This window comes from Mus pahari, chromosome 6 (genome assembly GCF_900095145.1).
Source record: "Mus pahari chromosome 6, PAHARI_EIJ_v1.1, whole genome shotgun sequence".
In the NCBI taxonomy this organism is placed as follows: domain Eukaryota; kingdom Metazoa; phylum Chordata; class Mammalia; order Rodentia; family Muridae; genus Mus; species Mus pahari.
This window is the reverse complement of record NC_034595.1, coordinates 23,330,959-23,352,515: the sequence shown is the minus strand read 5'-3', so window position 1 is coordinate 23,352,515 and position 21,557 is coordinate 23,330,959.

The following is a 21,557-nucleotide window of genomic DNA, read 5'->3' as shown; positions in this document are numbered from 1 at the left end:
GAAGAGAAGAGAAGAGAAGAGAAGAGAAGAGAAGAGAAGAGAAGAGAAGAGAAGAGAAGAGAAGAGAAGAGAAGAAACAAAGAAAGATAAGAACTAAAGAAAGAAAGGAAAAGGAAAAGAAGGGAAGTGACCCAAGTCATGAAGCAATATAGTCAGCAGGGTTCTTCCATGGTTTGTGCCTTCAGTTCCTGACTCTAGGTTCCTGCTGTCAGTTTCTGTTTTGATTTCCCTCAGTTATGTGAAACATGTAAGCTAAATAAACCATTTCCCCTCCATCAAACAAGCAAACAAGTACAGTTAACAGTAGCAAATACATTATTCAAAATATCTCTTCAAATTACTTCGGAAATAGAACATTTCATCCTTTGGTCTCCATCCCTATAACTTCCTCACTCTTAGGCTTTGATACCACCATTCTATTCTGTTTTTATGAGCGAGATACATTAGATACTACATATCTATGAGGTTGTGCAGAAATTATCTTTCTGTATCATGCAATATTTGTCATTTCATTTAGTGTGATATCCTCAGGTTCAGTAATATTTTCCTAAACCACAGAGTTTTACTCTTTTTGAGATCACATAGTATTGCATTGTGTATATATGTTGTATTTTCTTCATTCCCACCACCAATACTGTAGGCACACTTACTAATGTGTACCTGATAGAGAGAAATAACTTTGTGGATCCTAGAATTCATGAAGTGTAGAACAAAGTATGAGAAGGAGAAACAGAAGAATTGTTTCCAACTATTGTGAGGAGAGCAAGCACAAGAAGAGAGAGGTACATTCTACTTGGAAAAGTAGTTTAAATATTGATTCCTGAGAGTCCAAATTCTCTGAAGAAAGTTTGTTGTCTTGAAGCTCCTTGGATCTTACAATCTTTCAACATGTGATGAATCAATTAATTGATACATATAGGAGTTTTGAGCAGTTGGACAGAAAGGGAAAACCACTGAGTTTTCAGAAGTCCTTCATATCCTAGAGATATCATGAGTTGGAGGGCTGAATGAAGGACCCCCTCTTCTCTCTCTTGCCACTGGGAGTTTTCTATTATCTCACTTCAGGAAGGGAACAGAACAGAGAAATGGGCTGTGAATCCCATTTATATTCATTAACACTTAAAGATGAAAAATACCTTTCCATTATCCCCAGGATAATTCAAGCCCATTGCATAGGAAAATGTGATATATCTTTGTCACTGCAGTCTCAGGGGCAAGAGATTAGGATGTACGGTGCAGAGCAAACCAGTGTGGTATTGCTGGGAATTTCCAAGGCACATAGTTGAGCCTAGTCCTAGTGTTAGTGTACTTTAAGTACAGTCTCCCAAATGAACTGTTGAAGTGTATGTGTGTTGAGATCATTCTGGGAAACAGAGATACACACATAGGCAAAAGGGAGACTCTTTTCCCAGAAGCACAGGCTGTGGGCTCCTGAAAATCACTGAACGGTAGTGGAATATGTGGATCTTATGTTGCATTCTCATTCCACATCAACCATTATGCCAAACTAACTCTACATCGTTCATGCTTGTGCATCATCTCTGTGGATTTGTTCATTTAGTTATTTGAATCAGTTAATTAATTTCTCTGTTGTGTGTATGTCTGTGTGTGCCGGTCTGCCTGTCTGTTCTTCTGTTTGTCTCTGTGTATAAACCAAAAAGTGATGCCAGGTGTCTTGCCATGTCATCCTACACCTAATCTTTTTGAGGCAGTGTCTTTCATTGATCCCAGAACTGGCCAATTAAGCTAGGCACGTTGACTATTGAGCCCTGGGAATGCAGCTGTCTTCTCTTCATCAGTGTTGGGATTAGAAATCCTTGCTCCTGTACCTATTAGTTTTATGTGGATCCTGGGGGTAGAGAACTTCATGAATTAAGATATCTCCTATTCCCCAATTTAATTTTAATTAGTATACGGGGCAGTTGGTTCCCTGATGGTATTTTCAAACATATTGTGTTTTGGTTGATCCTCCTGATCAATCTTTCTCTCATACCCCGTCTGCCTTGTGCCTTTTACTGCCCTTTCCACTTTTATATTATGTTTTCTATTACTCTCTCCATCCCATTCCTTAAAATCTTTTTTTCTACTTTTCAAACCTATACCAATACTTATTCCCACATAAATATGCATGTAAAAGTCAAAAGCTAGTGCTTGCTTATTGAGAAAAATGTGTTATTGTATTGTGTCTAGTGGTTCATCTATATTTGCTCTGTATGTATGTAATATGTATATGTAATCCATGTTTGTGCGTGCGCATGAGCATGTGTACATATGTGCATTCATGGAGACCAGAAGTCAACCTTGTTTATTGTTCTCTAGACCCCTCTTTTATTTTTATGCGACAGCATCCCTTATTCATGTGTAGCTCACCAATGAGCCTACATTGCCTAACCAATGAGCCCTGGGCACTTTCTGTCCCTCTCCACACCCCTAACATTTGGATTATAAGAACATACCACCATGGGTGGATGTTTTTAATTAGTGTTCTGGGAGTTATTTTTAAGGCAAACATTTTATTGGGCAAGCCTTCTCCCCACACCTTATCTATTTTTTAAAAAAAAAATTTTTTTGCAGCCAATAAAAGCACACCATACACACACTGGATCAGTCTAAATGTACCTTTGATGATAGTTGGCATGGGTGTTCCTCGTATGACTGACAGAAAATCAAGTCATGCAATATCCTCAGCACAACAAAATTTCCTTTGGTTCTGAGTAAATTCTCTTCTTACCTTAACCGCAGGCATTTAGTTTTGCCTGGCTTCAGACTTCTTATGAATAGAAGCTCTAGCCTGCCCCTTCTCACATGTAGCTTCTTTTCTCTCATCACAATCTCTAAGAGAGTTACTCACATTCCATCTATGAGCAGGTCATTGTTTGGGGGCTGTAGAAAGTTTCTTTTCTTTGCATGAATATACCACAATCTAGTCATTGTGCTCTGATCGACACTTTGCTTGGCTTCCAGTTTGAGACAGAATGAATAATCTGTTGCTTTATTTTTACTTCATTGTATTTATCATCACTTGACTTACTAAGTATTCTACTTTTTAAAAATCTGTGCCATGGTTATATTACCAGTATATTCATTACATAAAAGATAGATAATGTAAACTCTCTAGGATGAAACAGCACCTGGCATGCAAAAGATTCCCAATTCATATTTGTTGAATGAACAATTGCTTTGCCAGGTTTGCTTTTTAACATTTATTTTTATGTGGTGTGTGTGTGTGTGTGTGTGTGTGTGTGTGTATGTGTGTATGTGTAAATGTAAGCATATGTGTCATGTGTATAGGTGTTGGCAAAGGCCAGAAGAGGGTGTCAGATACCATGAAAAGGGGGATGCAGTTGATTGTTAACACTTAGTGCAGTACACACACTGGATCAACCTAAATGTGGGTTCTGTGAACTTGACTGTTGTCCTCTGGAAGAACAGTGAGTGCTGTTAAGTACTGAGCTTTGCCTCCATCCTCTGCCTGGTTTGCTTAGTAAGGAGAGTTCTGCATTCTGGTATAAGATTTGGTCCTGTGAAACCCATGAAGCTCTTTACTATAATTCCTGGCTTTCAGATGAAGACTTTGGTAGAAAGAGACATGGGGATGGGGTTAATGACTTAAGACCTGGAATTTGGTCCAAAAGTAGAATCCTTTTACTGGGTTTCAGAGATGAGGAAACACTTCTGTTATAACTGTATTTCATCTTCACCAAGCTGAGGACGTCTTAGGATTCAAGAACCTTCTAGCTCAGCCCTGGGCCTGCATGCGGGGTATGTACTTATTTCCACTGGGATCCCAGAGAATTCATGGCAGCCTCTGAATCTTGCACTGGTGGCGACATAGGAATTCCAGCTTTTCTCTCACACGTCACAGTGACAATTTAACAACTCAACAAAGAAACATCAAGCGAAAACCTGGCACATACAGGCTGCTTGTTGACTGATCTTGCTGTTATGACAAAAATAAAACAAAAACATACAAACAAACAAAAAAGCAAAAAAAAGTTTTATGAAATAAGTGCATTTGCTTCTCAGAAAATTGAAAATGTCTACTGACTTCATATAGCAACATACATAGTGGTGAAAGGCTGAAATTTTCCCTCCAAGATCAGCAGCACTTTCCCACTATTTGCTGTAATACTGGATTTTCAGGCCAGAGCAATTAGGTGAGAAATAGCAATAAGATCCATCTACACTTGAATGGAACAGTCAAATTATCTCTGTTCTCAAATAAGATGATTTTTTTATGCAGAAAACACTAATGATTCCACAAAAAAAGCTGTTCAAACTAATAAAGTCCTTAAAACCTGCTAGAAATTCATTAAAGTTGCAGGAGAGATCAACACAAACATCAAGTGTTTCCATACACTAACAATGAACAATCTGAAAAGGAAATTAAGAAAACAATTTCATTTATAATTGCATCAAAGCCAACAAAATCCTTAGGAGCAAATTGAGCAAAGGAGGTAAAAGATGTGTACATAGAAATCAGCAAAATGTTGCTCCAAGTAATTAAACAAGACAAGAGCAAGTGTTCATGGATTGGAAGCCTTAATTGTTAAGATACCAATAGTACCCAAAAATGTCTACAGGTTCAAAATGCTTTTTTTTTTTTTTAAATCGAAAATCCCATTATCATCTGCTCTAATTAACAGTGACTGTTCACTTGACAGGGTCTATAGTCACTGAGAAGATAAGCCTCCAGTCACACCTATGAGGAGTTACTTAGATCTGTCTCTGAGGAAATATTTTGATTAGGCTAATTGAGGTGGAAAGACTTTTAGAGTTCCCTGGGTTTGGGTTCTGCACTGTATACATAGGTGGCCAGGATCATCCATTGTTTTCTTCTTCCTCACTACAGACGCAATCTGTTGCCTCAAATTCCTGCCATTCTGACAACCCTACCACAATGGAATGTAACTTCGAACTGTGAGCCAAATGAATGCTTTCTTCTATAAATTGTTTTACCAAAGAATTTTATCTTAGCAGCAGGAAAAGTAACAGCACATCTTTCATAGAAATATACAAACCGATACTAAAATTGATGTAAATTCTATGGACCACTATAACCAAGCAACATTAAAAATTAATGATGAAGTACTTATATTTGCCAATGGTCAAATGTGGTTATTAAAATGGCGTAGAATACTTGGTAAGATGGTTTTACCAGTATGCCTAATGATCTGATTTTGATCACTGGTAACCTTGTGATAGAAGGAGAGAACCAAATCCAAAAACTTCACTCATAAGTTCCATGGACATATTATGTGACAATTGTATGTGCATACATGTACAATAAATTAAAAAATTTAAAATGGCATTAAGGCAGATATGCAGCTTGATGGAAGGAGATAGAGAATACAGAAGTAAAAACTCATCAATCACTTGTGCAAAAGATTATTAAGACCAGCCAATAGTGAAAAGACAGTCTTTTGAGCCAACAGTACTAAGAAAACTAGATTTGTAATAACTGTTAACTCATATTATAGATGAAAATCCACTCACAATGAATAAAAGACATAAATGTGAGAAGTAAAACTATAAAACCTTGAAAGAAGCAAAAAGGCTTCATGACATTGGATTTGGCAATAATATAGTGGATACAAGACCAAAACCACTGGCAACAAAAGAAAAATACAGTTACATTGGACTTCCTCAAAGTTAAAAATATGTGTGGATCAAAGGATATTATTAGCAGATGAAAGGGCAGCCCACTGGTCTTGTTGAATTGAGAGGCTGGGTGGAGCTCAGAAGCACATTGCATGCTTAACACTCAGAACACCATAAGCTCAACAAGTAATGTGTAAATTATATTGCATATTTCAAAATAGCTAGAAGAGAGTATTTCTTTTTCTAAGATAGGGTATTGCTGTGTGGTTTAGGTTTTCCTGGTCCTTACTATGTAGCTTGGCCTTAAATCCATGGCAGTTCTGCCACAGCCCCCCACCCCTCCAAGTGCTCCGATTATAGACACGGGACACCATTCATGTTTGAAAAATAATTTTGAATATTCTCACCACAATACCCAAGTACATGATTGAGCAGAGAGACTAAAAACCCCGACTTTACTTGAAACCTTGCACTTTACCCCATGGATGTGCACAATTATTCTGACAAATTTTAAACAAGAAACAAAATAGAGAAATGTATGCAACTATATATCTGACAAGTTGTTAATATTCAGAATTTGTAAGAATATTCTACAGCTCAACAACACAACAAAATAATTCAAAAATATACAAAAGGAGAGCTTAGAGGATGAATTAGTTAAGTCTGATAACCTGAAGTCAATCCCCAGAAGGCATGCAAAAACCCAGAAACTGGTGTTCTTCTGTAATCCCAGCATCTCCCTCTTCCAGATGGGGGAGAAGAGAAAGGATGATTGACAGGAGGCACGTGAATCAGGTATCCTAGATTATACAGGGTAGCAGCAGAAATAACAAGAAGGGCCTCTGCTTCAAACAAAGGGGAAGGCATGAACTCACTCTTGAAAGTTGTCCTCTGGCTTCCACATGTATGCTGTCTCATGTGCATGACCATGGAGACATAGAATCAGAATCATGTGGACACACACACACACACACACACACACACACACAGAGAGAGAGAGAGAGAGAGAGAGAGAGAGAGAGAGAGAGAGAGAGAGAGAGAGAGGCACACACACATTCACTAGATAAATAAGTAAATAAAAATATAAAGTGTACAGAGGATTGGAATAGACTTTCCCCACAAATCTATACAAATGGCAACACAAAGCAAATGAAATGAAATTCACTGTGGCAAGGACCCAGGAACATGCAATAAATCACAATAAGATGCCTTTCACACTCATTATCATGGTCATTGTGTTGGGTAGACTTTCTGCTACACCAAGAAAATCAACTTGTAAATACACATGATTTAGTTCAGCTCACATTTTGGGAGGCTCCAGACCTTGGTTCCTGTTGCTCTGATCCCACAGAATGTCATCAAGCCAAGCAAGAACACATGACAGAGCTAGACAGAAATAGGAAGAGGCCAGGGTTTCAAAATCCTCTTTGCAATAATATCCCCAATAACCCAAAAACCTCTGACAATGTCCTACCTACTAACAATTGCACCACTTTCTGTTGGAATGATTCTGGGTACCACACTTTAATACACAGGACATTGGAGAACATCCAATATAAAAATGGCAGCAGTTATTATAAAAACAACTTTGAAAATAATTATTGGCAAGGATGTGGACAATTGGAATCAGTGTTCATCACTGATTGGAATGTAAAATGCAGCATGACTCAGCAACTCCGCTTCTGGTTGCTATGCCCTAGGAAATGGAAGCTGAAACTTAAATAGATACTGGAATGTCATACATGGAGCAGCACAATTCCCAACAGGCAAATTCTGGGAACCATCCACATTCTTATCCATCTGTGAATGGATAAAGAAAAAGCATACACAGTCAGTAAAATATTATTCTATCACAAAAAGGTACGAAATTCCTATGTGTCACACGGCATGGATGAAGCTAGAAGACATTATGCTAAGTGAAATAAGCTTTAAACAAAAGAACAAACGCTGATTTCTGATCTATGACACACAAGACTAGTCAAATTTAGAGAGACAGAAAGTGAGGTGAGGTCATGAAGGACTGATTCACGTGAGAATAAGTAGTTATTATGGGGAGTGCAGAATTTCAGTCTGAAACGGTGAAAGTTTCTAGAGATTGTAGAATTGGTAAATGTGTATAATGTCACTAAGCTATGAGCTTTTAAATGATTGAAGTCATCGTTTTCATACTGTTCTATTTTACCACTCAGCTGAGGATGTTCCAGTTACTTTAATACAGGCTTGGCTCAACAAAGGCTTTCTGTGAACACTATTGTGATTCCAACAGTGGAGGGGATAGAAGCAGAAAGGAAAGATCCCACCCAAGTCAGCATCATACCCAGAATGAAGGGAAAGACACCATTTCTCGACATGAACATATCAGCTCTTTATTTTCAGAGTTTCTCTTTGGAAGCTGTTCTTTCTGTTGCTGTGATAAACAACATAGCCAAAAGCAACTTAGAGGAGGAAAGAGTTCATCTCAGCTTACACTTCTAGGTCACAGTATATTATTGATGGAACTTGAGGCAGGAATTGAAGCAGAAACCATGGATGAATGCTGCTTACTGCTCATGTAGCGAGGCCTATGCTCAGGTATCTTATACAGCCCTGGCCCAACTCCCCAGGGAGTGTGCTGTTTACAGTGGGTTGGACTGTCCCACAAGAATTATCAAACCAGACAATGCCCCAACAGAAATATGCATCCACATGGCAAGCTGCTCTGGGCAATTCCGCAACCGAGGGTCCCCCTTCCCAGGTGACCCTAGGTTATGTCAAGTTAACCACTGAAGCCAACTAAAACAGAACCTTTTTGTGGCCATGAATTTATCACGAGTGGCCTCTTTGATGTAGGGTAGAATAGGAATTGCTAATAGGATGGGAAAGCTGAAGCTAACTAACTGACTGTCATTTTCTGGCTGTTATATAAGACAAGTCTTAAAGACATGTGAGCTTTGAACTTTACTTTCCTTGTCTGTAAAACATGGGTGACTACTTTCTGTGGATGAGTTGGTAAAAAGGAATTGTTCTGTGTGTTTGCAAGCAGCGGCCCTTTATCTTGAGATAATTTTTATTTCGATTCTATCTACTTATATGTACATGTAGCTCATGAGGGTAAACCTGGATTTGAGTCTGGAGGTCCTCGATGAGATGAGTGGTAGCATGTTTTCAGAGTCTTGCCTTAAAGTGAGAGCCATCTTCATGTCACCAGGGATACCACTGGGGCAGGACTGGTGTCCTCTTCAGCTCCATAAGGTTGGTGAGTCAGGATTTCCGAGGGTTTGCTTTATTTCAGATTCTCAGCCTGGCATTTTCAGGTCTCTTCCACTAAGACTTTGGGTTTTTTTTAATCATCTTTCCCTTGTCCTCCCCATAATAAAATGTAATCTAATTTCTAGCATTTTTAGATGATATACAATTTCCATAGTTACTGGTGTGGATGGGTGGACCCGTTTAAATCTGGGAATTACTCTACATTCTAATTATAATATACTGTGAATAAAAATGTCTCTTGAGTTTAGACTAGAAACACAGAGGAGGGGAGCAGAGAAGCACACCATCCCAGGTAGTGGGCAGAGTGTATTTGGGGATTAAAATGTCCCAAAGCTGGTGTAGAAGAGCCTCTCACCTCCACATGATCGCCACAGGGGTATTTCATCTAAAGCCATTCTCTTTTCACAGACTATCACCCTAGGGACCTAGTACAAAAATATACGACCATATTTATTAGAAATGAGGCCATGCTGGCCCAGTAACTCACACTGCTTCTTGCTGAATGCCCATGATATTCCATGACTCCTTTGAATTATGTTAATTATAACCTATACAAACTTTCAGCAGGATATCATATACAGCTCCCTCTCACAAATGATGTCAGGAAGACTCTGAGATGGTAATTAGCCTACACAAGGTCACATGGCTACCAAGAGATATAGTCAAGATTTGAAGCTAGTGAGTCTGACTGGAGCCCTGGTGTGGTCCCGGCATCAGTAGGATTACTAGCAGCTGGGAGCTTGTTAGGAATATAGAAGCCAGGCCCTGTTCACAAACCTTGAATCAGAGGCTCCATTTTAACGAGATCCCTAGGTGATGTGTGGGTTCTATAAGGTTTGCAAAGCATGACTCTCGCTGGTTTACATTTTCATCAGTTCTCATGGAGTCTGAAGGTCGCTAAATAAACAAGCTGATTGACTAATGAAATGGATGTTCTCTGGGTTGATTTCTAGGATAAAGTCTTCTCTAGTAAGCTATTTTGTTTTTAGCTGTATCAATCAGTATCTGCACATAGGAGAAGAAAGTGATCTTCCCCCTAGGGACTAGGTAGAATATTGTTGTGGGTATAGAGTGAAGACCAAATGTATTTTGTCTCCCCATATTGTTATGAAGCAGACATGAGACTGACAAGGGACATGAGGTCTAGAGAGGAGGTTATATCATAACAAGTAAGGCAACAGAGTCACCTTGTGCTAGGATCAGATGGGCTGCTTTACATATGCAGTTGTCTTGATTTCAAGTCACAGACTCAAGTGGACAAGAGAACCAGTATAACTCTTACTTTTAGTTCCTTCCTTTGAGCTCCCAGTTTGCTGAGTAGCAGAAAATAATCTTCAGTCCACTGGAGTCTCACCATTTCTTAGGGTTGTTTCTGAGCTCTAGGCTTCCCAGAGTGAGTCAAAGGGTAGGCATCTACGACTGGATTGGTACATCTGTTGATGCTTCTAAATGCAGGGTAAATTGTACTCCTCCTGAAGTTCCCCATGGGTCACTGCCTGACCTATACTTCCTGATTGAAAGACTCTCTGTGCTGTTCTTAGTTATGTCCTCATTCCTCTGGCACAGGGACTCTCTGCATTCCCTGGGGCACTGAGGGACACTGCTGAACAGTGGTCTCAGATCTCTGAAACTCGGGTATCTCTTTAGAGATGTCTCTTGAAATAGGTTTGAGGCAAAGGTTTCTCTTTGGATCTTGGAACATCCAGTGAACCTTTGTAGTCCTCTCCTCCCTCCACCACAAAGAGACATTGGCAAATGGGGAGGATGGGAGCCTCTTTTCAGGGAAGGACCAGTTCATGTGCTCATTGTTTTCTAAGAAACCCTTTCCTATACTTGTAGACAGAAAGACTTGATCTGATTCAACACTGGTTTTCTACAAATTAATACTTATGTCCTGGTTCCCTTCAAGTCTGGCTTTTCAACCTTTTCCTCTGTATTTAGACCTGATAACCCTTTCCTGCAGTGTGTAGTGGTGAAGCTGGGAGATCAGTTGTCTTTCCATAAGGGTCAAGAGGATGAAGAGATGGAGCACTGTGGGGAATAAGCAAATCTGGGTAGAAAGTCTTTAGATTATATTAGGGGCATTAACTCAGTCCTACATGTCTATTCTCAAATTAATTAATAGGAGTAGCTTTTATTAAGGGCAAAGTTGTTTTTTTTTTCTTTCTGTTTTTAAGGACACAGAGGTGATAAGACTAAAAGTCTAAGATAAAACTCAAGATTGGCTCTGATCTGGAGCCCAAGGATGTGAACTGGCTCATGAAAGCTTGAATCTTAGATGATCACTTCATAGCAATGTGCCTTTGAACAAATCCTCTAACCTCCTTTAGCCTGTTTCATGATCTTTAAAGATAATGGTAAGGGTGACTTTTGGAGGTGAGTTACAGGCATCAATTATAGAAAGTTCTACCACATGCAATTGCTCAATAAAATTTGATTATTAATATGAGTATTTTTATTATTTTGCTACTATCTTGTCCTCTAGACAAAGAAAACTCAAGTAAGATTAAAAATCTTAGCATCTTGGTGTGACCTATGTCAAAATTGAAATAAAATGACTTTGTAAATAATCTATTCAAACTTTCTTACTTCACAGAGGGGAAGCCCAGCGAGAGTATAAATGCTATGAGGTAGCAGAATTTGGTGCCAATCATTAAAAAAAAGGACAGACTTTGGTAAAAGGTAAAGTGAGTTTGGGAAAAATCAAGTCAGAGAAACCTAATTGGGGAGTTGGGGGAGGTTTCTTTAGGTGGGGTATACATAAAGTTGTATGTTCCTAGGAGAGATCCACATTATGACCTGCCATGGAGGAACTGCTGACATCTGGGTGGTCCAAACCCACAGGGATTTCTGTGGTCACTCATGAGATCACAGTGAAATAAAGATTTGAGGAAAGTTCTGGGTTCCGTAGTCATGTGAGAGAAGAGCAGGGGCAGTGGCCACTGGGAATCATCAAGAAGAAAGACAGAAATACCAGATAAGGTTGTGGAGAAGAAAAGGTGGCCTGGTGAGAGGAATGAGCTTTGGAGCAGCCCAGCCAGAGAAGCGAGGGAGATAATATTGGAAGACATGGGTATTGTCTAAGTGGGGATCAAGGGAGTGTCTCTGGTTAATTCTAGTGAGTGATAGCTTGTGACATTTGCATGATCTATGGAAGACCACCCTGCTTTTTTTAATTATGTAGTTTAATCTTTTTTAATTGTGGTCCATCTTTGAGACTTGAAAAGATAGGGCTTTATTGTCATTTTTTTTCTTATTTTCTGCCACACAGTGAGAAATAAACCAGGTGACATTTCACTCATCAGGAAGGCTTTGACTCTGTATTCATACATGCATTGGTTTCCTTGGAAGATCCAACTGTGAGCTGGAAGAGATTTCTTCCAGGTAAATCATTTGATTTCTTGCACAGAGTAAGAACCTCTTCATAGCATCCTTGGTATGTGGTTTTCCAGAGTCTTCTGGCATGGGTCTAGTGAGCTCCTTGATTTCTCAAGCATTGGATTGTTGTTTTTAAGGGCTGCAATTCATATCTAGTTCTTTCTTGCTTTAATCTGGTCCTTCCACACTAGTGAATTAGATCTATTCCCTAGGGTCATATTAAGACATCAGTTTCTATTTTCAGTGGCTTATATGGTTTGAAAATATCTATTGTCCCTTCAGGCTTCTCTTTCCTTCAGTACCTTTGGTCTTTTAACCTTGGCTAATTCCTTTGGACCCCATGAGACACCCCAAAGGGGAACAACTTGATCCTGCCTAGATTTGTAACCCTCATCCTGAGCAGTTCAATCACCCACTTGTACCTCTTGCTGCTCTTCTAACCTCTTTGTTGCTGGATGTGCTCTCTAAGCTTTCTGATTGTGGATTTTATCTAAATAATCATGAATTCAAATCCTAACTTTCCACTTGCTAGCTGTATATATGACATTTTTAAAATTAAAAGTAGTTTTTTCATGTGATGCATATTCTCAGGATGGTTACCCCTCCCTACTTCCCCATCCACCCAAATCCACACCCTTTCTTTCTCATTCCTCTTTTCTTTTCTTTTCTTTTCTTTCCTTTTCTTTTCCATTCTCTTCTTTTCTTTTCCTTTCTCTTCTTGTCTTTCTATCTTTCTTTCTATTTCTTTCTATCTATATGTCTTTTATTTCTCTTTAGACTACAAAAGGTATCTAAAATAATGATGATAATAATAAAATAAGGTAAAAGATAAGAAACCAGAATAAGATAAAAAAATTAAAAAGTTAAATAAAAAGCACAAGAAACACATACACATGCTGACACACACACATTCACCACACAGAAAACCCATACAAACAAAAGCAGAAACCATAATATATAGGCAAAAGATCTTTAAGGTTTAAAAAGTCCAGATAAGGCATAGTAAGTAAACAAACTTTCAAAAACACCACTGAGTTCCTTTTGTGTTGACTAGCAACTGTTGGGCATGGGGCCTGCCCTTAAGTGTGGTTTGTATACTCAATGAGACTCTGTTGGAGAATGCTAATGTTTCCTTTATGAGTAGTTAAATACTGAAGAAGGTTTCTCCATTCCCTCTGGGTCTTACACTCTTTTCTCCCCCCTCTTCTATAGAGTTTCCTGAGCCCTGAGGGGAGAGGTTTGATGGAGATGGCTCATTTAGGAATATGCACATTTCTTAAACTTACTAAGCTCCATTTTGAGAGTAAGAATGGTCATGTACCAACCAGATAAGACTGTTGTGAAGGGTGCTTAGCATAAACATAAAGGTGTATGACTTTAAGGACCTGTGCTTTGGGATAATTGTGGGACTTCTAGCTTTCTGTTTTCTCACTGCTTCCAGTCTTTTGACAAGAGGAGAGTGCCTGCCAAATGCTCCCCAAGGAATCAAGGGAGACATGGCATCTTGGACTGGAGCTTGCAAAGCCAGGAACCAAAAGAAACCATTTCCTTTTCTAAGTTCCTGGACTCCTGTACTTTTGTAACTATGAGGATCAGTTGATTAACATTAATGTCCAGGCCTAGGGTAGGATGTTATACCTGGCTTAATTTAAAAGAGCTTTACAAAGTTATAAGGGAAGTATGTGATAGAATTGGAGAGCACCTACTGCATGCCAACACATGTGGACCCAGAGATGAAGAACTAAATGAGATCTGGCCTATGAGCTGTTAGAAGGACCATAAGAGCCTCTGAAGTCTCAGGACTACTTTTCCCTGTAGTAACGTGATCTTGGCTATTTGCATACTTTTCTGAGAAACTTACTATCCTTACCAGAAATGGACAGAGGGCACCTTCATGTTCTGAGCACTTTCCCGAATGCTCTCCTGCATCGGGCGTGCGGAGTTTCTCTGTGTAGGCCCCACAGTCCGAGATCTCACCAACTGCTTACAGAGATCTGTGGGCAGAAGAAATCATCTGTTCAGTAAACATGCCTGTTCAACCATAGAAACCAAAATGTCATCTATCATCTTTATCAATCCAGACAACAGGAGGTAGTTTGGCGCATGAAGAAGCTAGGCATAAAGCCTAAGACCTCAGTAGCCCCATAATCAAAGAGGGAAAATTTCAATTTATAGTTTGTTAGGACACTGTGCTAGGCACTATCTCATCTGACCCCCACAGGACTCTACAAAGAAGAAATCATGGTCCCCATCTTATGGATCTGGAAACTTGGGACCAGAGACAGTGAAGCCAAGTGCTCAAGGACAGAGAGCACCTACGTACTGCATGCAAGGATGTCATCTACCTAAGCAGTGTTGTTTTCATAGAAGAACATTCCACACTACCTTCTCTCACCTCATTTAACATTAATATTCTAGATCACTGATTCTGCTCTGCTGAAAAAGCACTGAAGAGGAGTCCTATCACCTTACATTCTAATTGCTACTGCTATGATGCCTCAGTGCATTTTTTTGAAGCCTGTTTTATTGGTACCACTCACATGTAGCTGGTATGCAGTATTGATGAAGGCTGTGAAGCCAGGCTTGGACTCAGCAGGGTAGAGTTTGATGCTGGGTCAGAGAGCACTGAGAGGAGGTACAGGCTGTGGAAGAAGCAATCTCCTAGTCCTTTTGAAAAATCTTTGAGTCTCTTTCTCTGTCTCTCTTTTCATTTTATGGGTTTTGATCAGGCAACACCAATCAAGAGAGGTTCCATCTGCTCTTTCTGAATATGCAACTGTTGAATGGAAACATAAAGCTGGATGGGCTATGGGCAGGCGGCCCTGAGCCCTACAGGAGGATGAATCCATACAAAGCCCCATATGTCATTGATCGCAGAGCACTGTTTTACCACCTAGTGTAAAACCCCATCTGCGAGAACAACCAATATCATCAACTAAAGGGCCATAAGACCTGTATGAGGCTGTGGGCTCAGAGGCTACCCAGAGTGCACCCATCATCTTGGCATATAGCTGGCATCACTGAGCATCCAGCTGCTGGGGGTCAACTTTGATCTCCACTACCTTAGAACACAGTCAAGTGGATGCACCTACTTTAGTATTGATATCCTGTAGGGTTCCAGGAGAAAAAGGCTGGACTCCTGTTGGCTATTTGTATGCAATTTGTGGACCATTAGTGTTTTGGCCATTGTTGAGTTGCCATTAAGATAGGGTCTCATGTAGACCAAGTTATTTAAAGACTTACTATGTAGCTAGTGGTGGCTTAGAACTTCTAATTATCAGGTTTTTATTTTCTAAATGCTAACATTACAGGCATATGCTACTATGTCATGTTTATGTGATACTTGGTGGAATTCAGGGTCTCATTTTTGCTAGCCCATGACCCAACCAATTGAGCCACATCCCCGTTCTCTCTTAAATTAATATTAATTTAAAAGTGAAATTGTAGTCATACAAATCACCGGCACATGTCAGCTAGGAGTCAAGCGTAGCACTCCTTGGCCAGGGTTTGGCCTTTCTCGTTGAGGCTCAGGTTTCATATTAGCCAGGATTCTCTATAGAAACAGAACTTGGAGCATAGATATTTATCAAAAGATGATTTATTAGATTGGCTGTCTCATATCAGAAAGGCAGAGAATCTGGTAGCTGCTCACTCCATAGAGCTGGATATTTAAGCAGTTCCAGTCTGGGACTGAAGGCCCAGAGGATTCCTGAAGAGCGTCAGGTCTTCTGTCCATGCTGGGAAAAACGTAAAGCTGAGTGCTAATATCTGCAAAGGAATGCAGCAGCAGCAGCAGCAGCAGCAGCAGCAGCAGCAGCACCAGCAGCACCAGCAGCACCAGCAGCACCAGCAGCACCAGCAGCACCAGCAGCAGGATGGATTAACTTTCCAATGAGAGTGAAGGCAAGCAGACAAACATTAACTTTCTTCTTTCATATTTTATCTGGGTTGTCATTAGAAAATGGGAAAGTGCATCTCCACACTTCAGATAATCCCAGAAAGAAAACCCCTCCCAAGAAGAGTACCCAGCAGCCTGTCTCTTAGATGACTTCACATCCATAAAATCAGCTGATCATGTGGAGTAACAATCATAGGACGTGTCAGGAAGCTGCACATGAAATGTTGTCGGACACTACAACATTTTGCGACAAAGACAAGAGGAGCTTTTGGACCGACTTTTAGTTGTCCCAGCTGTGGCAGCAGATAATGTGTCTATAGAAAATATGGAAATGATGTTTGGCCCCAACATACAAATTCTATGAATAAACAACTAAAAATAAACTAGACATACGAATCTGAGGGCGTATTCAGACAAAATAGGATGTGGTTTTAAAAAAAAAAATGATTGATAATAATTTTTACGATTCCTAAGTGGTACATGTTATGGATGAATCTTCAGAGTCCTACACTCCCTCTTCCCCTGCCCACTTCTCTTTCTCTTCTGCTTCTACTGACAAACACTGAGAACTGTAATTGTCCATGGAGACTTTTATAGGCTCCCTCAAAATGATAACACAGAGAGTTGTGACTGACCCAGGCAATACTCCAGACATTATAAATACATTTGCCTGCTTATTTAAAAATTTAGCTGTGATATAATGTTTATACATATATATAAAATGTATTATGGTAAATATATGTGTACACTCACACATATATGCAACATATAATGATCAGATGGGGATAATTAGCTTTTGTACCATTCAAACATTTCTCTTTAAGAATTTGGTGAAGAAACTGAAGCACAGAGAGTTTAGGAAATTGGTCCAAGGTTGCATAGCTAGTAAGAGGTATATCAAGGGTTTGTAAGCAAGTATCTTGTCTTCAAAGCCTCCATTTAGACTCTAGTACTTCTCACTCACAGGTCTAAAACCACAGGACATACCATAACCAACTCTGCCTATTCCGTGGCTCTTTTTCCTAGAAAACAATGGAATCTAACTATGAATTTAAAGGACCAATGCATTCTTAATCTCTGGTTTCTCACAGTCTGGATCATTTTCCCTCCTCATCAAGGTGGTTTTAAATATCATCTTCTTTCTTAAACCTCTAGCCTCTCTTCCCCTTCTTTCTTCTCACCCTAGAGCTTAGTTTTTGGCTCACAAAGAGAGTTGCACTACCCCTCTCTTTCAGCCAGCTCTCTGCTTTACAGTCCATACAAGGACCTTACTGTGGTACAGGGGACCATGGCAGGGAACTTGGTAAGGTAAAGTAGGTCTGAGACCCCAGAAACTCGGGTACACACCTGAGAAGACAGGTGCCTCCCTGTTCCCTGCCAGATTTTTGGCCTGGAGTATGTCACACTCCCCACATTGGTCACATAGCCCAAAACAGACTTCTCCATGCTAATGAGGTACCTCCAGGTCCTGAGGTTTTAAACAATCAGCTTCCCTTCAGAGTCATTCTTTCCTGCAAAAGGTATTTAATCTCTGCTCCACCCTAAGAAGTTGCTAAGCTTCCATTTTCCACGATGAACAACCAATAAAGCAGTTTGGAAGCAAAGGCTGTGTCTTCCATTGAAATCACAGTAGGGGAGCATAAAGAAGGCCTTTGCCTACAGAGCTGCAGCCTAAGACTCTTGAAGTCCTCTCTCTATTTCCAGACAACTGCTGATGTGCTAAGCCACAGCTCCCAGCCCTGGCCCCAGGCTAGAAGCCATCCTCAGCCTATGGACCCCAAACAGTCCTAGCCTCATCGTGGCCCCAGGACTTCCAACATTTCGATCCTGACTTTTCTGTGCAGTTTTCTAGCAGTGACTAGATGCACGGTAGTCAGGGAATACCAGCTTTGGCTTGCCACATTGCAGACTGTATTTTCCCATCCACAGAGCAGTGTCTTGGCACTTCCCTGAAGCCCAGCACCTGACAGTGGAGGTATTGGAATACTTCCTGTGTTTGCCTCCCCAGCAGCCCAGCAGAGGGGCAGAACAGGGTCCCACACCTTACACCCTCACAGCTGTCATGTATGTCCTCTCTCCTGCTCCCTTCACATAGGTGCACAAATAAACTAAAAGGCACACCAAACAAACGCTAGCATCTTACTTCCTTTCAAATGCTGCCGTTCAATGGTTGTCCCCTCTCCCCAAAAAATTTTTTTGCTTTCAAAGCAAAAATTTTAAGAAAACTCATTTTTGACTGCTGACTCTGTCCCTTAATTCCACTTAGTCACTGAACCGTTCTAGGTGGTCTTCTATTCCTATTACTGCATCCAATATGATGCTATCCTGGTCATCCATGATGATCTCAGCCAGCTCTCATTGTGATGCCTGAGCTTCATTATCGACGCGACTGGATTGAAAACTGACTAGGAAACACCCTCCTTGGCCCTATCTGTTAGGGCATCTAGCTGAGAAGACCCACCTGGTTGAGTTCAAGGCTGAACCAAATACTTTGGGGGACATCTTTGGCTCCACTCTTTCTTTTATGCCCTGCATAAAACTTGTCAGGATCTCCCAAAAATGGTTCTACTTTCAAAACCTACCAGAATCCAACCAGAGATCATAATTTCCACTATCATGTGGTGCAAGCCACTAACCCTTACTCCTGGGCCATTGGCATGGACTCTGGTCTTTCTGCGTTTGTACCCTGTCAGGCTGCCATACTGAGTGATCTTTAGAAGCAGCAGATTTTATTGGGCCAAAAGCACAAAGGTGGCGCTTCCAAGGCCACCTCTTCCTTTTCTCATTTCTAACCCCTCCTCTAAAGGTCTCTTCTTACCCTTTCTTCTTTGGTGCTCCCATTACCCTTTTGCTCTTCCAGGAATTTCTGAGGGACATGGCACTAGCTGGCTTGCCTCTGTCCCAGCATAAAGACCTGAATACCTAGCGTCTTCCAAATGATCCACTTCAGTGTCCTTATGGTTGAACTGTCTTCCTCAGGTACCATGTTCACCTTTCTGTCTTTATTAATAATCCCTAGCACACCTCACTATCATACTGCAGGTCATCCCCATTGGTAGGCGAAGTCTCCTGTGTGCCAAATGTTTAAACCCCTAAAAGGGATGGGTGGTTTGGTTTTGCTTCCAACAGCAGCCCCAGAGTGTGGAGGTTTGCATGGTGCCTTGGATTCAGGAAGTAGCTAACAAATGAATAAGTAGTGAGCCATTCTACCATGGACCTAAGCTGGAAGGGAGTAATTTTGTAGAACTCATGTCTCCGTGAGTTTCTTTTATATTTCTGAATCGTTTTGAAGAATATTCATACATTGTAAATCACCTTTTCTTCTTTCTTCTTTTTCTTCTACTGGCTAGTATTTAGAGCTATTTATTCATGTAAACCATGTTCTCGGAATAATGCACAACCAGAACTAATGAAAACGAGTTTGCTCTGATAAACGCTAAAAGGGTACAGTCAGGGGGTTATGGATGATGCTTTTGGTTCTGTATCAACTTGAGCATGTCATCCAATTTGTTTAATCAAAACAGCCTTGTTCTTATTGACTGATTTTATAATAAGTAAAGATTATTATCTATACTCATAAAATAAATCTCCACTAAGACATTTCTTTTTATTTTTATTAGTTCTTTGAATATTTTATATAAAATATTTTGATTATATTCACTCTCCCTCTTCCTGCTCTTCTACTCTCTCTCTACCCTCATTCCCCTTCCCACCAAACTTTTTGTTGTTTTTATTTTTTGGTCCCCACAAAGGCCAAATTGTAATGCCCAAATATTCTTTAATATACAGCCTTCCACTGGAATATGATTGACTTACAAAGGGGTACAGTTTTAGAGAAAACTATTGCCTATGAGAAGGAGAAACAGTGAATGTCTGTGAATGATGTTAGTTCTGAGCTCAGATGCAAGAGTTGTGTTTGTATGTGTATGTGTATATATACATAAACATATATATGTATATGTATGTATATGCATATGTGTTCCTGCATGTTGAAGTCAGATGAAAGTCTCAGCTGTCTTTCTCAGATTCTACTTACAGATTTTTGGGGGATAATGCCTCCCAGTCCAGACTAGCAGGCTAACAAAGCACCATAGAACCTCCCATCTTTTTCTACCTTAGCTACAATTTCAAGCATGGGCCACTGTGCCAGTTCTATTTATTTATTTATTTATTTATTTATTTATCTATTTATTTATTTACGTATTTACATACACATGGGTTCTGGGAATTGAACTAAAGTCTTTATGCTTGCCTTACTGACTTAATTATTCCCAGATTCTAAAATATAGTGTTTCATATACACTAAACTTTGCTTGCCAGCATACCAATTTGTTTCCCCTTTTTTTCTGCAAGAGAATTTTTCATGCTTGTTTGACTTTTTGCATGCCATCTGCCTGCCTTGCCTGCCCCCAATATCCACCAACTTTATTTTAATTCTTTTGCCTAAGGAGTCATCTCTAAGAAAAGTCTATGCCTCTCTGTCCTTCGTGTAGCATCTTTCCTAGGCATGAATGTTGTATAAAACTACCGTAATGACAGGTGGTGTTTACTAGTCATTTGCTACAGGTGGCAGACTCTTGTGTTAGTTATTTAATGTGGATTTTAATATTTGGGTTTCACAATTCTAAAGGTGAGTATAATCATCATCAATACTATATTCTTGGTTTATAGACAAGACAGACATGAAGAAGGAGAAGGTAGGAAAGAGGGATGAAGGAAAGAATAAAGACAGACTCTTATGTAGTTAAAAGGTAGATGCTCAGTCAATGTTAGTCTGAAGACCCAGAGGTAACATAGGACGTAATTACTAAGGAGAGCCGATGAAAGTTGGCTTCTGGGACCCATGTTGGATCCTAGATGTCTGTTTCCTGGTTCCATAGGGTTTGTCTTAGCCTAGCTGGTCTTCTGAAGAATTTAAATATTTGGGAATGGCCTATTTCATCTTTGGTTGATGAACTCTTTGAAATATCCCCTGGAATAGTCTCTGATTTCCCATTCCTATGGGATATCTCACTTTTGTCCTGAAAATTGCAGCAGAACATTTCTGCATTGTTGGAATATCAGAGTCATGTTTATTATCACTCTCTGCCCATAAGTTGGGAGCAGTGTGGCAAATCTAGGAACTAACATGACAGTAGTTGGAACTCATCCCAGTTTGTAGAGATCAGAATGCCCAATCCTCGGGTGGGGCTTACTTTTCTGTGTACATGCTTAGGCTATGTGTGAGGCTACTACCATATATATCCTTAGAAAGGCAAAATAATGAGAAGGAAATGCATAAAATGTCTAAGAAATTTGTCGAGCTAGCTAAGCAGAATTGGAGTCTCCTGTTGGGACATTGTCAAAGTCACCAGTTTGTCAGGGCTTATATGAAAGAATAATTAAGCATTGAGATGCAGCCCAGTGGTAGAGCACTTGCCTAACACAGGCT